Below are 19,241 nucleotides of genomic sequence, written 5' to 3'. Positions count from 1 at the left end.
GAAAAGTAGTTTTACCTAATTTGTGAAGTAAACCATGTGTCTTTGTTTCTCCCATTTTTTCTTTGTTTCTTCTTTCTTTTCTTCTGTCCTTTCTTTCTTTTAACTATTTTTCCAAAAATACTCAAGTTTCTAGCTAATTTTCAGGAACTTGAGATATTCTCAGGTGGTTTTTTTCATTCCCAAAGTCTCTTTCCTTAATACTAGTTATTTTCTACCCAAGGTTTTAATGCATATAATTTTTTAAAGGGATAATTGCTTCAGAAATCTGTTTTCAATAGCTACAACTCATATCCATTGATCTTTCTTAATATGACATAGAATTCACTTTTTTAAAATCCTTAGTTGTGGATGAAATTGAAGTTTTAAAACATCAGCATCATTTAGAATTTTGGCTGACAATATAAGTGTGTTCTAAAGCAGAAAATAAAATATTTGTATACTCATTACATATAAAATATTGAAATTATCATCTTCAAACATCAGTGACCATGATGTTCATTCTTTTTAATTTACTACAAACAGTTGGGTCTTATATTGCTGAGGAAATTGTCCGCAGTTCTAAAAACAAGTCACATTTTTTTAAATTTACTTTAGAAAAAAATGTAATATATTTTTAAAAGAACTAGGATTTGAGAGTAAATTATTGAGGAAAATAATCACTATAATTCAGTTAAAAGCTACCGAAAATAATCATATTTAAAATGAAACTAATGTCATGGGCAATTTTACCAGGTTAACACTACATGAAAACACTGCAGAAGATAGTGATGCAAACCTTTGTAAAGATTCTTATGGACATAAAACTATCAAATTTGTTGAACGTTCTATTTTGTAAATCATGTAGTCCCCTCTACTCCCAGCCCCTACTTCAACAAAGTAAAACCGAAATTGGTGATTTTAAGATCAGGAAAACAGCAATATGAATTAATCATAATTGATCATTTAATTTTTTCAGAGCAAAATATATTCTGAGTTCTACTTCAGATTTTTTTTTCATCTTTAGAATTATCCAATTTATTTATATGGGATTCAAATCAAGATTCAATAAGTTATTCTGTTAATGGTGTTTCAGAAGAACATTTTTATGTCAAGATTAATAATTTAACAAAACATAAAATAATGTATTACCTTCTATTTTTAATGTGAAGATTTTGAAGGAGAAGGCAGTCCAATTTAATTGAATTATTCTCAAATTACTGTCATTATGTAATTTGACTTGCAGTTCAGTTTGAGTCTATTTCTATAATTGTTATGACCCCTCTTTCAAACACGAACACACTCAGAGATTAGAAGAAGAATCCACTTCAAATCTAAATTTAGCCAGTTTTACACAGTTTGAGTATACTCCTACCATTTGAAGGCATTAAAAACAAAGAAATCATTTATTTGCTTATTCCTTTTATAGTCTCTTTCCTGGAAGCAATGTTTAAGGTCAACTTTGATTCTAAGTTCTCATATAAGCCTATTTAAAAGAACAAATTTATCAGTGTTTGGCTCAGGGACAAAGTGCTAAAATAACAGATGGAGTCAATATTAAACTTTACAAATGTACTACATAGGAAAATCAGCAATGCTTTATAATGATTGATGATGATTCTGTAAATTTCTTTTTATACTCTTGCATTTTATTCTTTTGAAAGAGTATAAGTAGATGCCATAAGTAGTTGTTGTGAAGTAGCTCTAAATAGGTATTAACTTAATTCTTTTCCAAGTTGTGATCAATTGCAAATTAAGATTTTGTATAATAATTATAAAAGAATGTTTAAGAACAAAAGTAATAACCTAGGTATTTTAATTAGTGTACATATATGAAGATTCAACATTCTTACAATCAGATTTCTCCCCTGCCCCATCCTATGCGTGCACACACACAAACCTCCTTCCCTGTTCCCCAATATTGCTCTAAGCAACATTTTGGTTAAATCAATGTTCAGTGGTCAGTGGTTCACAGTAGTATGATTATGAAAATATTTTTCACAGCTAATATGTACTATGATTACATTTCCTTTCTTTTATATCTAAGCATTTTTCCTGATACAAATTTCTTCACTTATTTGCTTAGGTATCTTTAAACCCAATACTAATATAGATAGATAATATATAGATGATAGATAGATAGATAGATAGATAGATAGATAGATAGATATAGATAGATAGATAGATAGATATAGATAGATGATAGATAGATAGATAATAGATGGATAGACAGACCTAGGATGTTATATAGTATGTGTGCATTTTAACTGAAGAAATGCCTCCTGCATTCTCTTTCCATTCACCATCTCCAATTATTATTGGTTGTTCTCTAAATCTAACATATCACAGTCATCCTAAGTTTCCCTTCACTATCATCCAATTATTTCCATTGCTTTTTAAATTCTATATATACTGGATTTATGGACTGTATGAACTGTTATTTTCCAGTTAACTCATTCTAATTAAAAATGTCTTTCAGGAGTTAAATTTTAGAAGCCTTACAAGCTTCCACAATTGATTATTATCACATTTAATTTGTAGTATGGCTTTGTATAGAATTCTTTGTATACAGGTTAAAAATCATTTCCCACAGAATTAAAGTGTGGCAGAGATTGTTCAATTGTGATGGAAACTAGGTGCATGTTCACAAATTGTCCCCCTCTTCTGCCCAGGCACAATTTACACATTTCCCAGACTCCTTTCCAGTTAGATGGGGCCATATGATTTAGTGTTGGTCAGTAGAATGAGGTGTAAAATGACGCAGTCACTTATAATTTTTCTCTAAATCCTCTTTATTCTCTCCCATTCCTAGTTTGAATGCTGAATACTGGTAGGTAATTCAGTGGTGGATTCCAAGCCCCTTAGAGAAAATGGATCCTCAAAGTGTAGAAGCCTGGAACTCTGAGTAACTGCACATTCTGCCACCAACTCTTTTTCAATGACACGAACAAGAAATAAATCATTAATCATTAGAAAACACTAAGATTTTAAAATTCTTACAGCACAAAGATAATTCCTGACTAATAGGACATTGTGCAGCTTCTAATATTAATCTTTGGTAGAATCTGCATGGGAGATCATTGTATTTTAAATAATCTTTTAGATCAAAGGGGCACCTGGGTGGCTCTGTTGGTTAAGCATTCAACTCTTTTTTTTTTTAAATACTATTTTTTTATTATGTTAGTCACCATACAGTACATCCCTGGTTTTTGATGTAAAGTTTGATGATTCATTATTTGTGTATAACACCCAGTGCACCATGCAATATGTGCCCTCCTTACTACCCATCACCAGCCTATCCCATTCCCCCATGCCCCTCCCCTCTGAAGCCCTCAGTTTGTTTCTCAGAGTCCATAGTCTCTCATGCTTCATTCCCCCTTCTAATTACCCCCCCCCCTTTCTTTATCTCTTTCTTCTCCTACCAATCATCCTAGTTCTTATGTTCCATAGATGAGAGAAACCATATGATAGTTGTCTTTCTCTGCTTGACTTATTTCACTTAGCATTATCTCCTCCAGTGCCGTCCATGTTGCAGCAAATGTTGAGAAATCATTCTTTTTGACAGCTGAGTAATATTCCATTGTATATATGGACCACATCTTCTTAATCCAGTCATCTGTTGAAGGTCATCTCGGCTCCTTCCACGATTTAGCTATTGTGGACAATGCTGCTATGAACATTGGGGTACATATGGCCCTTCTCTTCACTATGTCTGTATCTTTGGGGTAAATACCCAGTAGTGCAATGGCTGGATCATAGGGTAGCTCAATTTTTAACTTTTTAAGGAACCTCCACACTGTTTTCCAGAGTGGCTGTACCAAGTTGGCAAAGCATTCAAATCTTGATTTCAGCTTAGGGCATGATCTCATGGGTTGTGGGATCAAGCCCCCTGATTGGCTTCTCACTCAGTGAGGAGCCTGCTCAAAAGATTCTCTCCCTCTGCCCTTCCCCCCCACCTGCATGCTCTCTCTCTTTCTCTCCCTCTCTAAAAATAAATAGTTTAAAAATAAATAAACAAATAAATAGTCTTTTAGATCAAAGATAAATACACTAATTTTTCCAAAGAATTCATACCAAAATGCAATTTATTTTATTTTTAATATTATATGCACTGTGAAATACAATGTACATACAGAAATAAATAAATATATTATGTGTACCTTAATAAATAACTTTAAAGAGAATACCCTTGTAATTTTCACTTTGGTCAATATAGGGAACAACGATAACCCAAATGTCCCCAGCATCTACCTTATACAACCATTTAGAGGTAAACCACCATCCAGACATTTATTAATTTTTTTTCTCTTTTTCTTCTTAGTTTAACTATCAACTGTATCTCTAAATAATGTGAGTTTGGGGGGATTTTTTTTTTTTACCTATTTTGCACTTTTTGTTATTGAAGTCCTTCTTACATATCTTCTTTTAATTAATATTATGCTCACAAGATTTGAAGATTTGTCTATAATGCACATGGAAGTAGTTTGTTCATTTTCATTGCTGTGTATTCAAACATGCGGATTTTTCAAGCAGCCATTTAGTTATTTATTTGTAGCATAATTATTTTTTGGTTAGAGAACACTATTGGCACAAGAATTTGAAATTTGTTCAGATTTTCTTGATGGCTCAGTACATGGCTAATTTTTGTAGTTTCTGTTTGTGTTTAAAAAGAATATTCTTCAGTTATTGGCTGCAATGTTCCATATAGGCTCATAAAAGAAAGTTTGTTAACCATGTTGATTAAATCTTCCATAGATTCCTATCTTCTTATTGTCCTACTAATTCCTGAGGAAAATTGCTACAATCTCTTTTTATGGCTGTTGATTTATATTTTGCCTTAAAGTTTGTCTAATTGTGTGTTATTTCTGTCATTACATGCATGCAAATTTAAAATCATTTCTTCTTTGTGAAAACATTTTATTATCATTTTATGATTAGCACATAATAAAAATATTGCCATTTATCGTTAAGAACATCTTAATTTCTGAAATGCTTATTTTATTTTATTTTTTATTTTATTTTTATTTTTTTATGTATTGCATGGTGCACTGGGTGTTATACGCAAGTAATGAATCATGGAACTTTACATCAAAAACTAGGAATGTACTGTATGGTGACTAACATAATATAATAAAAAATATTATTATAAAAAAACAGTGAAATGCTTATTTTAAAATTAATCATTGATATTAAAATAAAAATGCCATGCCCTTTCTACTGTTTTAACTTTTACTTCTTCTGTATCTTCACATTTTATACACTTCTGAACAGTACACATTTAGTTTAAGATATTGCTATCTTTTAACTGGAATATTTATTTTTAACTATAGTTTAAGTAAACATTTTTATTTTGCCCTCATTATTTATTTTGCCTATTCTATATTTTCTTTCATCTTCTTTCCTTTTAGATTATTTATATATACCTTCTTATTCTTTTGGATGTTTTATATATATTATATTTTCAATTTCCCTTCTATAGGTTTTTAAAATTAAAACTGTATTTCTAAGAGGATTAGTAATTATTTCCAAAATTACAACCTGCATTCTTAAGTGCTCAGTGATTTTTTTCAGCTTTATTGAGATATAATTGACATATAACATTGTGTAAGTTTAAAGCATAAACATTATATACTGCGTTTATATTGCAAAATGTTTACCACAATAAAGTTAGTTAACACATCTTTCACCTCAGATAATTACCATTTTGTTATTGTCTACTCTTACAGCAACTTTCAAGTATACAGTACAGTATTGTTAGCTATAGTCACCATGCTGTACCATAGATTTTCCAGAACTTACTTGTCTTATAACTGAAAGTTTTTACCCAATTTCCCCCATCCCTCAACTTCTGGCAATCACCATTCTACTCTTTGTTTCTGAGTTCAATGTTTATAGGACCCATATATAAATGAGGTCATACAGTATTTGTCTTTGTCTGTCTGAATTATTTCACTTATAGTAATGATCTTAAGGAGGACTGTCCATGCTGTTGCAATGGTATGATTTTCTTCTCTTTTTGTTGTTGAATTATATCATCTATCTATCTATCTATCATCTATCATCTATCTATCATCTATCTATCTATCTATCTATCATCTATCTATCATCTATCATCTATCTATCATCTATATCTATCATTATCTATCTATCATCTATCATCATCTATTTTTATCTATCATCTATCTATATCTATCTATCTATCATCTATCTATCTATCTATCTATCTATCTATCTATCATCTATCTATCTATCTATCTATCTATCTATCTATCTATCTATCATCATCTACCTACCCACCTATCTACCTACCTATCTATCATCTATCTCCATTAATGCACACTTAGGGTGTTTCCATGTCTTGGCTATTATGAATAATGCTGCAATGAACATGGAAGTGCAAATAGCTCCTTCACAGAGTGTTTTCATTTCCTTTGGATATAGAACAATTAGTAGAATTGCTAGATCATTTGGTAGTTCTATTTTTAATATTTTGAGGAATCACTATACTGTTTTCCACAGTGACTATACCAATTTACATTCCCACCACAGTGTACCAGGGTTCTCTTTCTTCCACATCCTTGCCAGCATTTACTATTTCTTGATTTTTTGATAATAGTTACCACAACATGTGTGAGACAATATCTCATCTCATTACGGTTTTATTTGCATTTCCCTGAGAATTAGTGATTTCAAGTACCTTTTGATATACCTGTTGTCCATTTGTATGTTTTCTTTGGAGAAATTTGTATTCAATTCCTCTGCCCAGTTTTTAATTAGATTAGTATTATTATTTGTTTTCCTATTGAATTGTATGAGTTCCTTTTATATTTTGGATATTAACCCCTTATCAGATATTTTTTGCAAATATTTTCTCCCCATATATAATTGCCTGTTCACGTTAATTGTTTCCTTGTTGTGCAGAAGCATTTTAGTTTGACGTATTTTAGTTTGAGAATTGGTGTTAATTTTTCCTTAAATGTTTGGTAGAATTCACTTCTGAATGGGGAGTTTGCTTTTGGCTATGAGCACTGTGGGCTTGTGGGATGCAGGCAAATTTAGCTGTTCTTCCTTCTCTCTTTGTGCGGTTATAACGCTCAAGGTTTTTTATTTTGCTGTGTTTCTTAAGTGAATTCCTGAGCATTCCCAGACCTGTTTTTGTTCCCTAATTGTTGATTTTTGGGGATTATGGAGATCAGAGTCCCCTATTTGCCTTCTTAGTGATATCACTATAAAGTAAAATTTTAATTAAGGTAAAATTTCCTTCATAGTACAAAATATAAGAACACACTAACCCTTGAGTTACATGTATCTTTTGTTGAACAATTTTTTCAAACACATTTTTATATGTCAAAGATCATGAATAGTAGAGTTTCAGAGACTCAATATTAAATTAGATATACTCACATATTTAACACTTTATTTGTATGCTATATCTTCCTACATCACTAAATAGCCATCTGAGATCAGATACTTTATGCCTAAAATTTATGCTTTAAAATGTCTTTTAATGGGTCTTTACCATTGGAAACTCTTCAAGTTTTCCTTTGTGTGAAATGTCTTTATTTTCTCATTAGTCTTGAAATATATATACAGTTTATACAGAGTATAAACTTTAAGGATGGCAAACATTTCCTTCAGCCTATTGAAGATATTTTTTCCACTGTGCGTGTTCTATATTCTATTGTTCACGTTAAGTCAGATGTATAATCTCATTGTCTGATAAGATTTTTACTGTAATTTGGTATTTTGCTATTTTACCAAAATGTGGTCAGTTATGAACTTTAAAAAACTTATATTTCAGATTTATTTAAACTGAATTTATATATTTCCTTATAATATTTTTTTCCATGTTATGTTAGTCACCTTAGTTTTTGATGTAGTGTTCCACGATTTGTTATTTGCGTATAAAAGCCAGTGCTCCATGCCTTAAACTTATGAGTAAGGAAAATGATAGAAAAAAAAAAAAAAGCCAGTGCTCCATGCAATATGTGGCTCCATAATACCCATCACTGACCTATCCCAATCCCCCACTCCCCTCCCCTCTGAAGCCCTCAGTTTGTTTCCCAGAGTCCATAGTCTCTCAGGATACATTCCCCCTTCTATTTACCCCCCTTTATTCTTCCCTTCCTTCTCCTGCCAATCTTCCTGCTATTTCTTATGTTCCATAAATGACTGAAACCATATGATAATTGTCTTTCTCTGCTTGACTTATTACACTTAGCATAATCTCCTCCAGTCCTGTTCATGTTGCTGCAAATGTAGGGTAATCATTCTTTCTGATGGCTGAGTAATGTTCCATTGTATATATGGACCACATCTTCTAAACCAGTCATCTGTTGAAGGGCATCTTGGCTCCTTCCATGATTTAGCTATTGTGGACAATCCCACCAACAGTGTAAGAGGGATCCCCTTTCTCCACATCTTCTCCAACATTTGTTGTTTCCTGCCTTGTCAATTTTTGCAATTCTCACTGGTGTAAGGTGGTATCTCAGTGTGGTTTTGATTTGAATTTCCCTGATGGCAAATGATTTTGAACATTTTTTCATGTGTCTGTAAGCCATTTGTATGTCTTCACTGGAAAAGTGTCTGTTCATATCTTCTGCCCATTTTTTAATTTGATTATTTGATTCCCATGTATTGAGTTTGAGCAGTACTTTCTGGATCTTGGATACCAGTCTTTTATCTGTAGTGTCATTTGCAAATACCTTCCCCATTCTGTGGGCTGCCTCTTAGTGTTTTTGACTGTTTCCTTGGCTGTGCACAAGTTTTTAACTTGATGAAGTCCCTCAAGTTCATTTTTTCTTTGTTTTTGTTGCCTTTGGAGATGTGTCATGAAAAATGTTGCTGTGGCCAATGTCAAAGAGGTTGCAGCCTATGTTCTTCTCTAGGATTTTGATGGATTCCTGTGTCACATCAAAGTCTTTCATCCATTTGGAGTTTATCTTTGTGTATGGTGTGAGAGAGTGGTCAAGTTTCATTCTTTTTCATGTAGCTGTCCAATTTTCCCAGCACCATTTATTGACGAGACTGTCTTTTTTCTATTGGATGTTTTCTCCTGTGTTGTCAAAAATTAGTTTCCCATACAGCTGAGAGTCCATTTATGGGTTCTCTATTCTGTTCCATTGGTCTATATGTCTGTTTTTGTGCCAGTACCATGCTGTCTTGGTGATCACAGCTTTGTAGTACAGCTTAAAATCTGGCAACCTGATGTCCCAGCTTTGTTTTTCCTTTTCAACAATTCCTTGGCGATTTGGGGCCTTTTCTGGTTCCACACAAATTTAAGGGCTGTTTGTTCCAGCTCTTTGAAAAATGTCATTGGTGTTTTGATCGGGATGGCATTGAAAGTGTAGATTGCTCTGGGTAGCATAGACATTTTAACTACACTTATTCTTCTGATCCATGAGCATGGAATATTTTTCCACCTTTTTGTGTCTTCTTCAAAGTCTTTTAAGAGTGATTTGTAGTTCCTAGAATATAGATCCTTTACGTCTTTGGTCAAGTTAATTCTGAGATAACATATGATTTTTGGTGCTATTGAAAATGGAATGGATTCCCTAATTTCCTTTTCTTCAGTCTCATTGTCCATGTATAGATGAAACTGATTTCTGAGCATTGATTTGGTATCCTGCCACATTACTGAATTGCTCTATAAGTTCCGGTAGTTTGGGGGTGGAGTCTTTTGGGTTTTCCATATACAGTATCATGTCATCTGTGAAGAGAGACAGTTTGACTTCTTCTTTGCCAATTTGAATACATTTTATCCCTTTTTGTTGTCTGATTGTTGTTGTAAGGACTTCTAGTAGTATGTTGAATAATAATGGCAAGAGTGGGCATCCTTTTCGTGTTCCTGATCTTAAGGGAAAGGCTTCCAGCTTTTCACCATTGAGAATGATATTTGCTGTAGGCTTTTCATAGATGGTTTTATGAAACTGATGAATGTACTCTCTATCCCTACACTATGAAGGGTTTTAATCAGGAAAGGATGCTGAATTTTGTCAAGTGCTTTTTCTGCATCAATTGAGAGGATCATATGGCTCTTGACTCTTTTCTTGTTGATATGGTCTATCACACTGATAGATTTGCGAATGTTGAACCACCTTGCATCCCAGGGATGAATCCCACTTGGTCTTGATGGATAATCCTTTTAATGTACTATTGGAACCTATTAGCTAGGATCTTGTTGACAATTTTTGTGCCCATATTCATCAGGGGTATTGATCTGTAATTCTTCTTTTTGATAGGGTCTTTGCCTGGTTTGGGGGTCAATGTAATACTGGCCTCATATTTTCCTTCTGTTTCTATTTTTTTGAAATAGCTTCAGGAAAATAGGTATTATTTCTTCTTTGAATGTTTGGTAGAATTCCCCAGGGAATCCGTCAGGCCCTGGACTCTTGTTTTTGGGGAGGTTTTTGATCACTGCTTCAATCTCTTCATAATTAATTGGCCTGTTTAAATAATGAATTTCTTCCTGTTTCAGTATTGGTAGTTTATAGGTTTCCAGGAAGACATCCATTTCTTCCAGGTTGTTTAATTTATTGGCATAAAGCTGTTGATAAAAAGTTTCTAATGATCCTTCCTATTTCATTGCTGTTGGTCGTGATCTCTCCCCTTTCATTCATAATTTTATTAATTTGGGTCCTTTCTCTATTCTTTTGAATAAGTCTGGCCAGTGGCTTATCTATCTTATTTATTCTTTCAATGAACCAGCTTCTAGTTTTGTTGATCTGCTCTACTGTGCTCCTGGTTTCTAATTCATTGATCTCTTCTCTAATCTTGATCAACTGCTTTCTCGTGCATGGGTTAGGCCTGTTCTTCTGTTGCGATTCCAGCTTCTTAAGGTGAGAATATAAAAACTGAATTTTAGATTTTTCTATTCTCTTGAGTGAGGCTTGGATGGCTATGTATTTTCCCCTTAGGACCGCCTTTGCAGTGTCCCACAGTTTTCGTTTGGACCGATGTGTTTTCATTTTCATTGGTCTCCAAAAATGCCTTAATCTCCTTTTTAATTACCTGGTTTATCCAATTATTCTTGAGCAGGATGGTTCTTTGTTTCCAAGTGTTTGAGGTTCTTCCAAATTTTTCCTTGTGCTTAAGTTCCAGTTTCAAAGCATTGTGGTCTGAGAATATGCAGGGAATAATCTCAGTCTTTTGGTATCTGGTGAGACCTGTTTTGTGACCCAGTATATGGTCTATTCTGGAGAAAGTTCCATGTGCTTTCGAAAAGAATGAGTATTCTGTTATTCTGGGGTGTAGTGTTCTATATATATCTATGAGGTCCATCAGCTCTAGTATGTCATTCAAAGCTCTTGTTTCTTTGTTGATTTTCTGCTTAGGTGATCTGTCTATTGCTGCAAGTGGAGTGTTGAGGTCCCCTACTATTAACATATTGTTATCTATATGTCTCTCTATTCTGGTTAAAAGTTGGCTTGTGTATCTTGCTGCTCCCCTTTTGGGGGCATAGAGATTTATAATTGTCATATCCACTTGTTGGATACATCCTTTAAGAATAATATAGTGTACTTCTGTATCTCTAACTACAGTCTTTAATTTAAAATCTAATTTGTCTGATATTAGAATTGCTGCCCCATCTTTCTTTTGAGGTCCGTTGGCATGAAAAATCGTTCTCCATCCCTTCACTTTTAGTCTGGATGTATTTTTAGTTTCAAAATGAGTCTCTTGTAGACAGATATTGGATGGGTCATGTCTTTTTATCCAATCTGCAACCCTGTGACACTTTATGGGAGCATTTAGGCCATTTACATTGAGACTGATTATTGAGAGATATGATTTTAATGATGTCATGTTCCCTGTGAAGTCTTTGTTTCTATAGATTGTAACTTTCTGTTCTGTTTCACTCTTGGGATCTTTTTACTTTTATAGAACCCCCCCTTAATATTTCTTGTAGGGCTGTCTTGGTGGTCACATATTCTTTCTGTTTCTGCTGGTCTTGGAAGGTCCTTGTCTCTCCATCAATTTGAATGACAACCTTGCTGGATAAAGGATCCTTGCCTGCATGTTATTCTCAATTAGAGCTCTGAAAATACCTTGCCAACCTTTCCTGGCTTGCCAGGTTTCTGTAGACATGTCTGACTTTATTCTTTTGTTCCTCCCTCTGTAAGTGAGGATTTTCTTCCCCCTGAATGCTTTCAATACTGTATCCTTGGATCTAATATTTGTGAATTGCATATGATGTGACGTGGTGTTGGTGTGTTCTTATTGAATTTGGGATGGGTCCTCTCTCCCTGTTGGACATGAATGCTTGTTTCCTTTGCCAGATAGGTAGTTCTCAGCTACAATTTGTTCAAATATCTCTTCTAGACCTCTCTCTTTCTCCACCTCCTTGGGGATGCCGATGATTCTGACATTGGAATGTTTCATTTAATCAGTAATCTCCCATAATCTACATTCTTGAGATTGGATTTTTGAGCCAGGTTTCCATTTTTTCCTTCTCTTCTACCATCCCATCTTCCAATTCACTAATTTGTTCTTCTGCCTCATTTACCCTGGCTGTCAGAGCATCTAGTTTAAACTGCATTTGATTCATAGCATTTTTAATTTCTGCCAGATTCGCTCTCATTTCTGCCCTTAGAGATTCTATATTCTCGTAAATATTTTCATTAATATTTTTTTCAAGTCTACACACCATCTTGACCATTGTTACTCTACTCCATTTCTGACAATTTGGTTATATCCATATCCATTAGTTCTGTGGCAGAGGCCACAGACTGTATCGTTTCTTTGTTTGGGGGGAATTTCTCCTCCTTGTCATTCTGATGAGGAGAGGTTGCAGGCATGCACAGAGCCCAAATTACTGATCAGGACCTAAGGAATGTGTACTTGTTTTATAGGGACCTTAGGAATGTGGGCTTCTTGATTTTTCAGCCTACCTTCTGGGGGAGGGCCCTGCCACACTGATCCTCAGGCAACCCTGTTTTGGTAGACTTGCACCGTCCCCTGCGAGGGGGGATGGGGATGGGCACAATGTGAACTGGTATTTCTGGGCTTTTGTTCTCTGGTGGCTTTCCCTGGTGGTTTTCTGTGACTCTTCTGAGAGCCAGAGCAGCAGTGGCCATATCCTAGCCTCTGTCTCAGAACAGAGAGATCACATTCTGGTCTCCGCTGAGCTCTTCTGGCCACTTGAACTCTGTTTCTGTCAGAGCTGCTAAAAACCCTGCAGCGTCCTGGGTTGTGTGCCCCACAGCCACTCTCCCAGCCCTCACTTCCAGGACTGGAACATCTCTATCCTTGTGCTTCTAACACCACCAGCTGCCCCCAGTTCCTGTGTGTGCTCCTGAGCTCCCTGTTTCAGTGCTGTTCATGTGCACTCTGGAGTGCCAGTTTTCAGTCTGGTTGCGTGCATGCGCTCCTGAATCCCGAGTATCAGTCTGGTTCCAGTGAGCGCTCTGGAGCTCCGGTTTTCAGTCTGGTCATGCACGCATTCCTGGGCTCACAGCCTCAGTCTGCTTTCCCGAGGGTGCTGGTCCGAGAGTCCTGCCTGCTCCCCAGTGCTGGTGGCTACTATTCCCGGCACCCAAGTGCAGCAGCTTCATCCCCTTTCCATTTATCTTCTGATATCTGTGCATGGATTCATGGCTCCCCACTTCGTACCTCAATACTCAGCGCTGGAGATGTTTGTTTGTAGGAATCCAGATGTATATTCCTGTGTCTCGGGCTGATTTCGTGGTGTTCAGGATGATCTGGTAGATATCCAGCTCGATTCAGGGGAGCAGCTGAAAAATGCCCCTACTCCTCCGCCATCGTTTTCCGACTTCCCTATAGATTTTTTTTATCACTCCTGGAAAATTCTTGGTCATTATTGCTTCAGATATTGACGCTGATCAGTCACTTCTTTTTTTCTTATTGAATTTAATTTATTTTATGTTAGCTCTTCTCACTCTGTCCTCCCATTCTAGCTTATTCTCTTCCCTTTTTTCCCCCCTATTTCTCCTCCTTATCCTTGTCTCTGTATGGTGTTCTGTCTAATTTCTTCTAATCTATCTTCTAATGCACAAATTCTTTCTACATCTCTTTCTACTTAGCTATAAAGTTTCTATATGGAGTTTTTAATGATTGTTACTCTCTTTTGGATATATGTTTGTGCTTTTAATTTTATTTTCTAGTTTACCTATTTTATTTTTCAATTCTTGGCAAGTGTTCTCATACTTGTATTTTAGTTCTGTAAATATAAGGACCATGGCTGTTTCAGTTTGTATTGGTGATTCCAATATCTGAAATCTTTATGAATTGATCACTTTGGTCTTTTGTTTTTATTGATCCTTTCTCAGTGCACCTTACTTTTTATTGTCCTTACTTTTCATTGACTATTTGCACTCATTTTTCTTCAAAATATTTGTAGGAAGAATTTAGGGATTAGAACGTGGTGCATTCCTTTAGAGAAAGCTTATATATATATTTTTTTCTTTTTTTGCTTTTTTTCTTGTATTGTGTTCTCTAATTTTGACTCAATTACCAACTACCATCCACTTTCTAGATTTCTACATTTTGTTGACATATTCCCAATTTTTCCTCCGGTTCTGTTTCTCTTTTCTTGTGGTTTTACAATTTTTAATTTATCTACTCTTATGATAAAAAAAACAGGTGATGTGAAATTGTTTCAGGACTTGTAGCAGTAAGTGGGAGCTGCAGCAAGAGGTAGAGTTGGAGACTTTCAAGGAACTATTTACAGAAAAGTAATTCTGTTTGTATATACAATTATACTGTATATACATATATTAATTTTGAATAAAATAATTTTTTTTAAAGAGGCACATCTTTGATCTTACCCAATCCATACATCTGACAGTTAAGGAGAGTGAAACCTGGAGAAATGATTAATCCACCTTCCCAAAAATAATAAATGGAAGATCAAAGATTGTAATCCCATTTTTGTCCCAATTCATGTGATTTTTCCTCTCACTTTTTTACATCGGTGTATAGAAGACCCTCAAGATTATTGTAAATACTATTACATTTTTATTATCAGTTGGAACCGCTTCTATTTATTAATGAGACAAATTGCAACAACTACATTATGACTCAAGAAATACAAATTCTAATACTTTAAAATGTTTCAATTGTATTTCAGACTTGACAAATATTCCAGAGAGTAAGGGTCAAAAGTTATAACTGGTTGTTATTTAGAGTCTAGTCTTGAATTATAAGTATCGACATATGACTAAGCAGAGTTCACAATATTCATATGAGCAAATATTCAACTTAAATTATTAAAACTCTTTTTCCACATATATTTTAGAATTGTCAGTTATTGCACACACACACACACACACACACACAAACTGCACATAAGTTTTAAATTTTCTTTCCTATATGTATGATTCATTAATTCATCTTGTCTCATTATTGACTAGGACTGTGAGAACAATTTTGAATAAAAAAGCAATAGTTGAAATTCTTTTCTCATTTTTAACTATAAAGAGAATGATTCTGTTCCATCAATCAGTTGGATCATTGATAAAACATTTTCTTAGAAAAGAAAATAATTTATGGGGCGCCTGGGTGGCACAGCGGTTAAGCGTCTGCCTTCGGCTCAGGGCGTGATCCTGGCGTTATGGGATCGAGCCCCACATCAGGCTCCTCTGCTATGAGCCTGCTTCTTCCTCTCCCACTCCCCCTGCTTGTGTTCCCTCTCTCACTGGCTGTCTCTATCTCTGTCGAATAAATAAATAAAATCTTTAAAAAAAAAAGAAAAAAGAATTTAGAAAAATTATTGAAGTAAATTGACATACAATGTTATATTGATTTCAGATATACAGTGTTCTCTATCATCTATCTATATCATCTATCTATCATCTATCTTGAATCTTTTGGATTTTAATTCCAGTATAGATAACATATGGTGTTACATTAGTTTCAGGTGTCTCACTGTTTTTCATAGTGCTACACCAATTTGCATGCCTACCAACACTGCATGAGGATTCCCTATTCTCCACATTTTCACCAAAAATTGTGATTTTTTGTTTTTTAAATACTAGCCATTCTGACTGGTGTGAGGTAGTATCTCATTGTGATTTGATTAGCATTTCCCTCATGATTAATGATGTTGAGCATCTTTTTGTGTCTGTTGGACATCTGGATGACTTCTTTGGAAAAAAATGTCTTTCAGGCCCTCTGCCCATTTTTAATTGGATTGTTTGTGGTTTTGGTATTGAATTACATAAATTTATTATATTTTTGGATATTAACTCCTTATGGGATTTATTATTTACAAATATCTTCTCCTTATTCACTGGGTTGCCTCTTTTATTTCATTGATGGTTTCCTTTGCTGTGCAAAAAAGATTTTTATTTTGGTGTGCTCTCAAGAGTATATTTTTGTTTTCATTTAACTTGCATAAGAAGAAATGTCTATAAATATGTTGCTAAGACTGATATCTAAGAGATTACTGTGTATGTTTTCTTTAAGGAGTTTTATGTTTTCACACCTGACATTTAGGTCTTTAATCCATTTTGAGTTTCTTTTTATGTATTGTATAAGAAAGTTTTCCAGTTTCCTTCTTTTGCATGTAGCTGTCCGGGTTTCCTAACATCATTCATTGAAAACACTGTCTTTTCCCCTTTGTGTATTCTTGCCTCCTTTGTCACAGATTATTTGACATCTAGGTAGGATTTATTTCTGAGCTCTCTATCCTGTTGCATTGATATATGCCATTTTTAACCACTATTTTTGTGCCACTACCATACTGTTTTGGTTGCTACAGCTTTGTAGTATATCTTGAAATCTGGGACTGTGATACCTACGGTTTTGTTCTTCTTTCCCAAGATTGCTTGAGTATTCAAGATCTTTTGTGGTTTCATATAAATTTTAGGATTTATTCCACTTCTGCAAAAAAATGCTATTGGTATTATGATAAAGATTGCATGGGATCCTGTAGATTGTTTTGGGTAGTATGAACATTTTAACTATTTTAATTTTTTCAATCTATAAGTATGGTATATCTCCTCATTTTTGTCATTTTTAATTTCTTTCATCAATGTCCTATGGTTTTCAGAGTACAGATCTTCCAACATCTTGGTTAAACTTATTCCTAGGTATTCTTTGTTGATGCAATTGTAAATGGGATTTTGCTACTTTGTTATTAGTGTATAGGAACACAACAGATTTTGTGTATTTATTATGTATCTGGATGCTAAATTCACTTATCAGTTCTAAAAGTTTTTGGTGGAATCCTTTGGGTTCTCTATATACAGCATCATGTCATCTGCAAATAGTAAAATTTTATTTCTTCCTTACCAATTTGGATGCTTTTTATTTATTTTTTGTGTGTGATTGTTGTAGCTAGAACTTCCAGTACTATATTGAATAAAAGTGATGAGAGTGGACATACTTGTCTTGTTTCTCATCTTAGAGGGAAAGCTTTAAGTTTTTCAGCATCAAGTGTAATATTAGCTCTGAGTTTGTCATATATGGCCTTTACTATATTGAAGTATGTTCCCTCTAACCCACTTTGTTGAGAATTTTTATCATGAACAAATTATCTCGTCAAATGATTTTTCTGGATCTATTGGGACGATCATATTATTTTTATCCTTTGTTTTATTGATACGGTGCATCACATCAATTGATTTTCAAATATTGAATCACCCTTGCATGTCTAGGATAAATCCTACTTGAATATGGTGAATAAAATTTTAAGATATATTATTGATTTTGGATTGTTAATGTTTTGTTGAGGATTTTTGCATCTATGTTATAGATGTTATAGATATTGGGCTGTGATTTTCTTTTCTTTCTTTCTTTCTTTTTTTTTTTTTGTAGTGTCTTTATCTGGTTTTTGTATCAGGATAATGCTAACCTCATAGAATGAATTTAGTTTTCCTTCCTTTCAACTTTATGGAATAGTGTGAAAATAATAAGTGTTAATTCTTCTTTAAATGTTTGGTAGAATTAATTTGTGATGCTATCTAGTCCTGGACTTTTGTTTGTTGGGAGTTTTTTGATTACAGATTCAATTTCTTTAATAGTAATCAGACTGTTCAAATTTTCTACTTCTTTCTGATTCGGTTTTGGAAGACTGTATGTTTCTGTAAATTTATCTGTTGTTTTCTAGGATGTCCAATTTGTTGGCATACAATTTATCATAGTATTTTCTTACAATTCTTTGTATTTCTGTAGTGTTATTGGTTGTTATTTCTCCTTTATTTTTTATTCTACTTATTTGAGTCCTCTCTTTCTCTTTCTCTTTTCTTGATGAGTCTGGCTAAATGTCTATCAATTTTGTTTATTTTTTGAAAGAACCAACTCTTGGTTTCATTGGCCTTTTCTATTTTTTTATCTATATTTCATTTATTTTTGCTCTAATCTTTATTATTTCCTTCTATCTACTAGCTTTGGGTTTGTTTGTTCTTTTTAAATTTTTTTCCTATCTCCGTTAGGTCTAAGTTTAAGTTGTTTATTTGAGATCTTTCTTCTTTCTTGAGGTAGGCTTGTATTACTATATACTTCTTTCTTAATGTTTTCACTGTATCCCAAAGATTTTGAATCATTGTGTTTTCATTTTTACTTGTTTCCATGTGTATTTTTATTTCCTCTTTGATTTCTTCATTGACCCACAGGTTGTTTAGTAGTGCGTTGTTTAGTTCCCATGTGTTTGTGTTTTTTTCCAGTATTTTTCCTGTAATTGATGTCTAGTTTTATACTGTTGCAGTGGGAAAAGATGCTTGATATGATTTCTATCTTTTGAAATTTATTGAGCTTCTTTTGTGGCCTAACATGTAATCTATCTTAGAGAATGTATCATGTGCACTTGAAAAGAATGTGTATTCTGCTGTTTTGGGATGTGTATATTTGTTAGGTCCATCTGGTCTAACAAAGTTCTTGTTTCCTTGTTGACTTTCTCCCTGGATAATCTATCCATTGATTTAAGTGAGTTGTTTAAATTCCCTACTATCATATTGCCATTAATTTCTCCCTTTATTTCTGTTAATATTTTCTTTATATATTTGTGTGCTCCTATGTTGGGTCCACAGATACTTATTAACGTTATATTCTCTTGTTGGATTGATTCTTTACTATTATGTAGTGGTCTTTATCTCTAGCTACAGCCTTTATTTTAAAATCTATTTTGTTTGTTAAAAGTGTTGATGCTCCAGATTTTTTTTTAACTTCCATTTGTATGGTATATATTTTTCCTTTTTTTTTTAACTTTCAATCTGTATGTGTCTTTATGTCTGAAGTGAGTCTTTTATAGATAGTATATAGATGGGTCTTGTTTTTTACCCGTGTAGTCATCGTATGTCTTTTGATAG

This window comes from Ursus americanus, chromosome 31 (assembly GCF_024610735.1).
Source record: "Ursus americanus isolate L20-20 chromosome 31, mUrsAme1.1.p, whole genome shotgun sequence".
Lineage (NCBI taxonomy): Eukaryota > Metazoa > Chordata > Mammalia > Carnivora > Ursidae > Ursus > Ursus americanus.
This window is presented reverse-complemented; position numbering follows the sequence as displayed.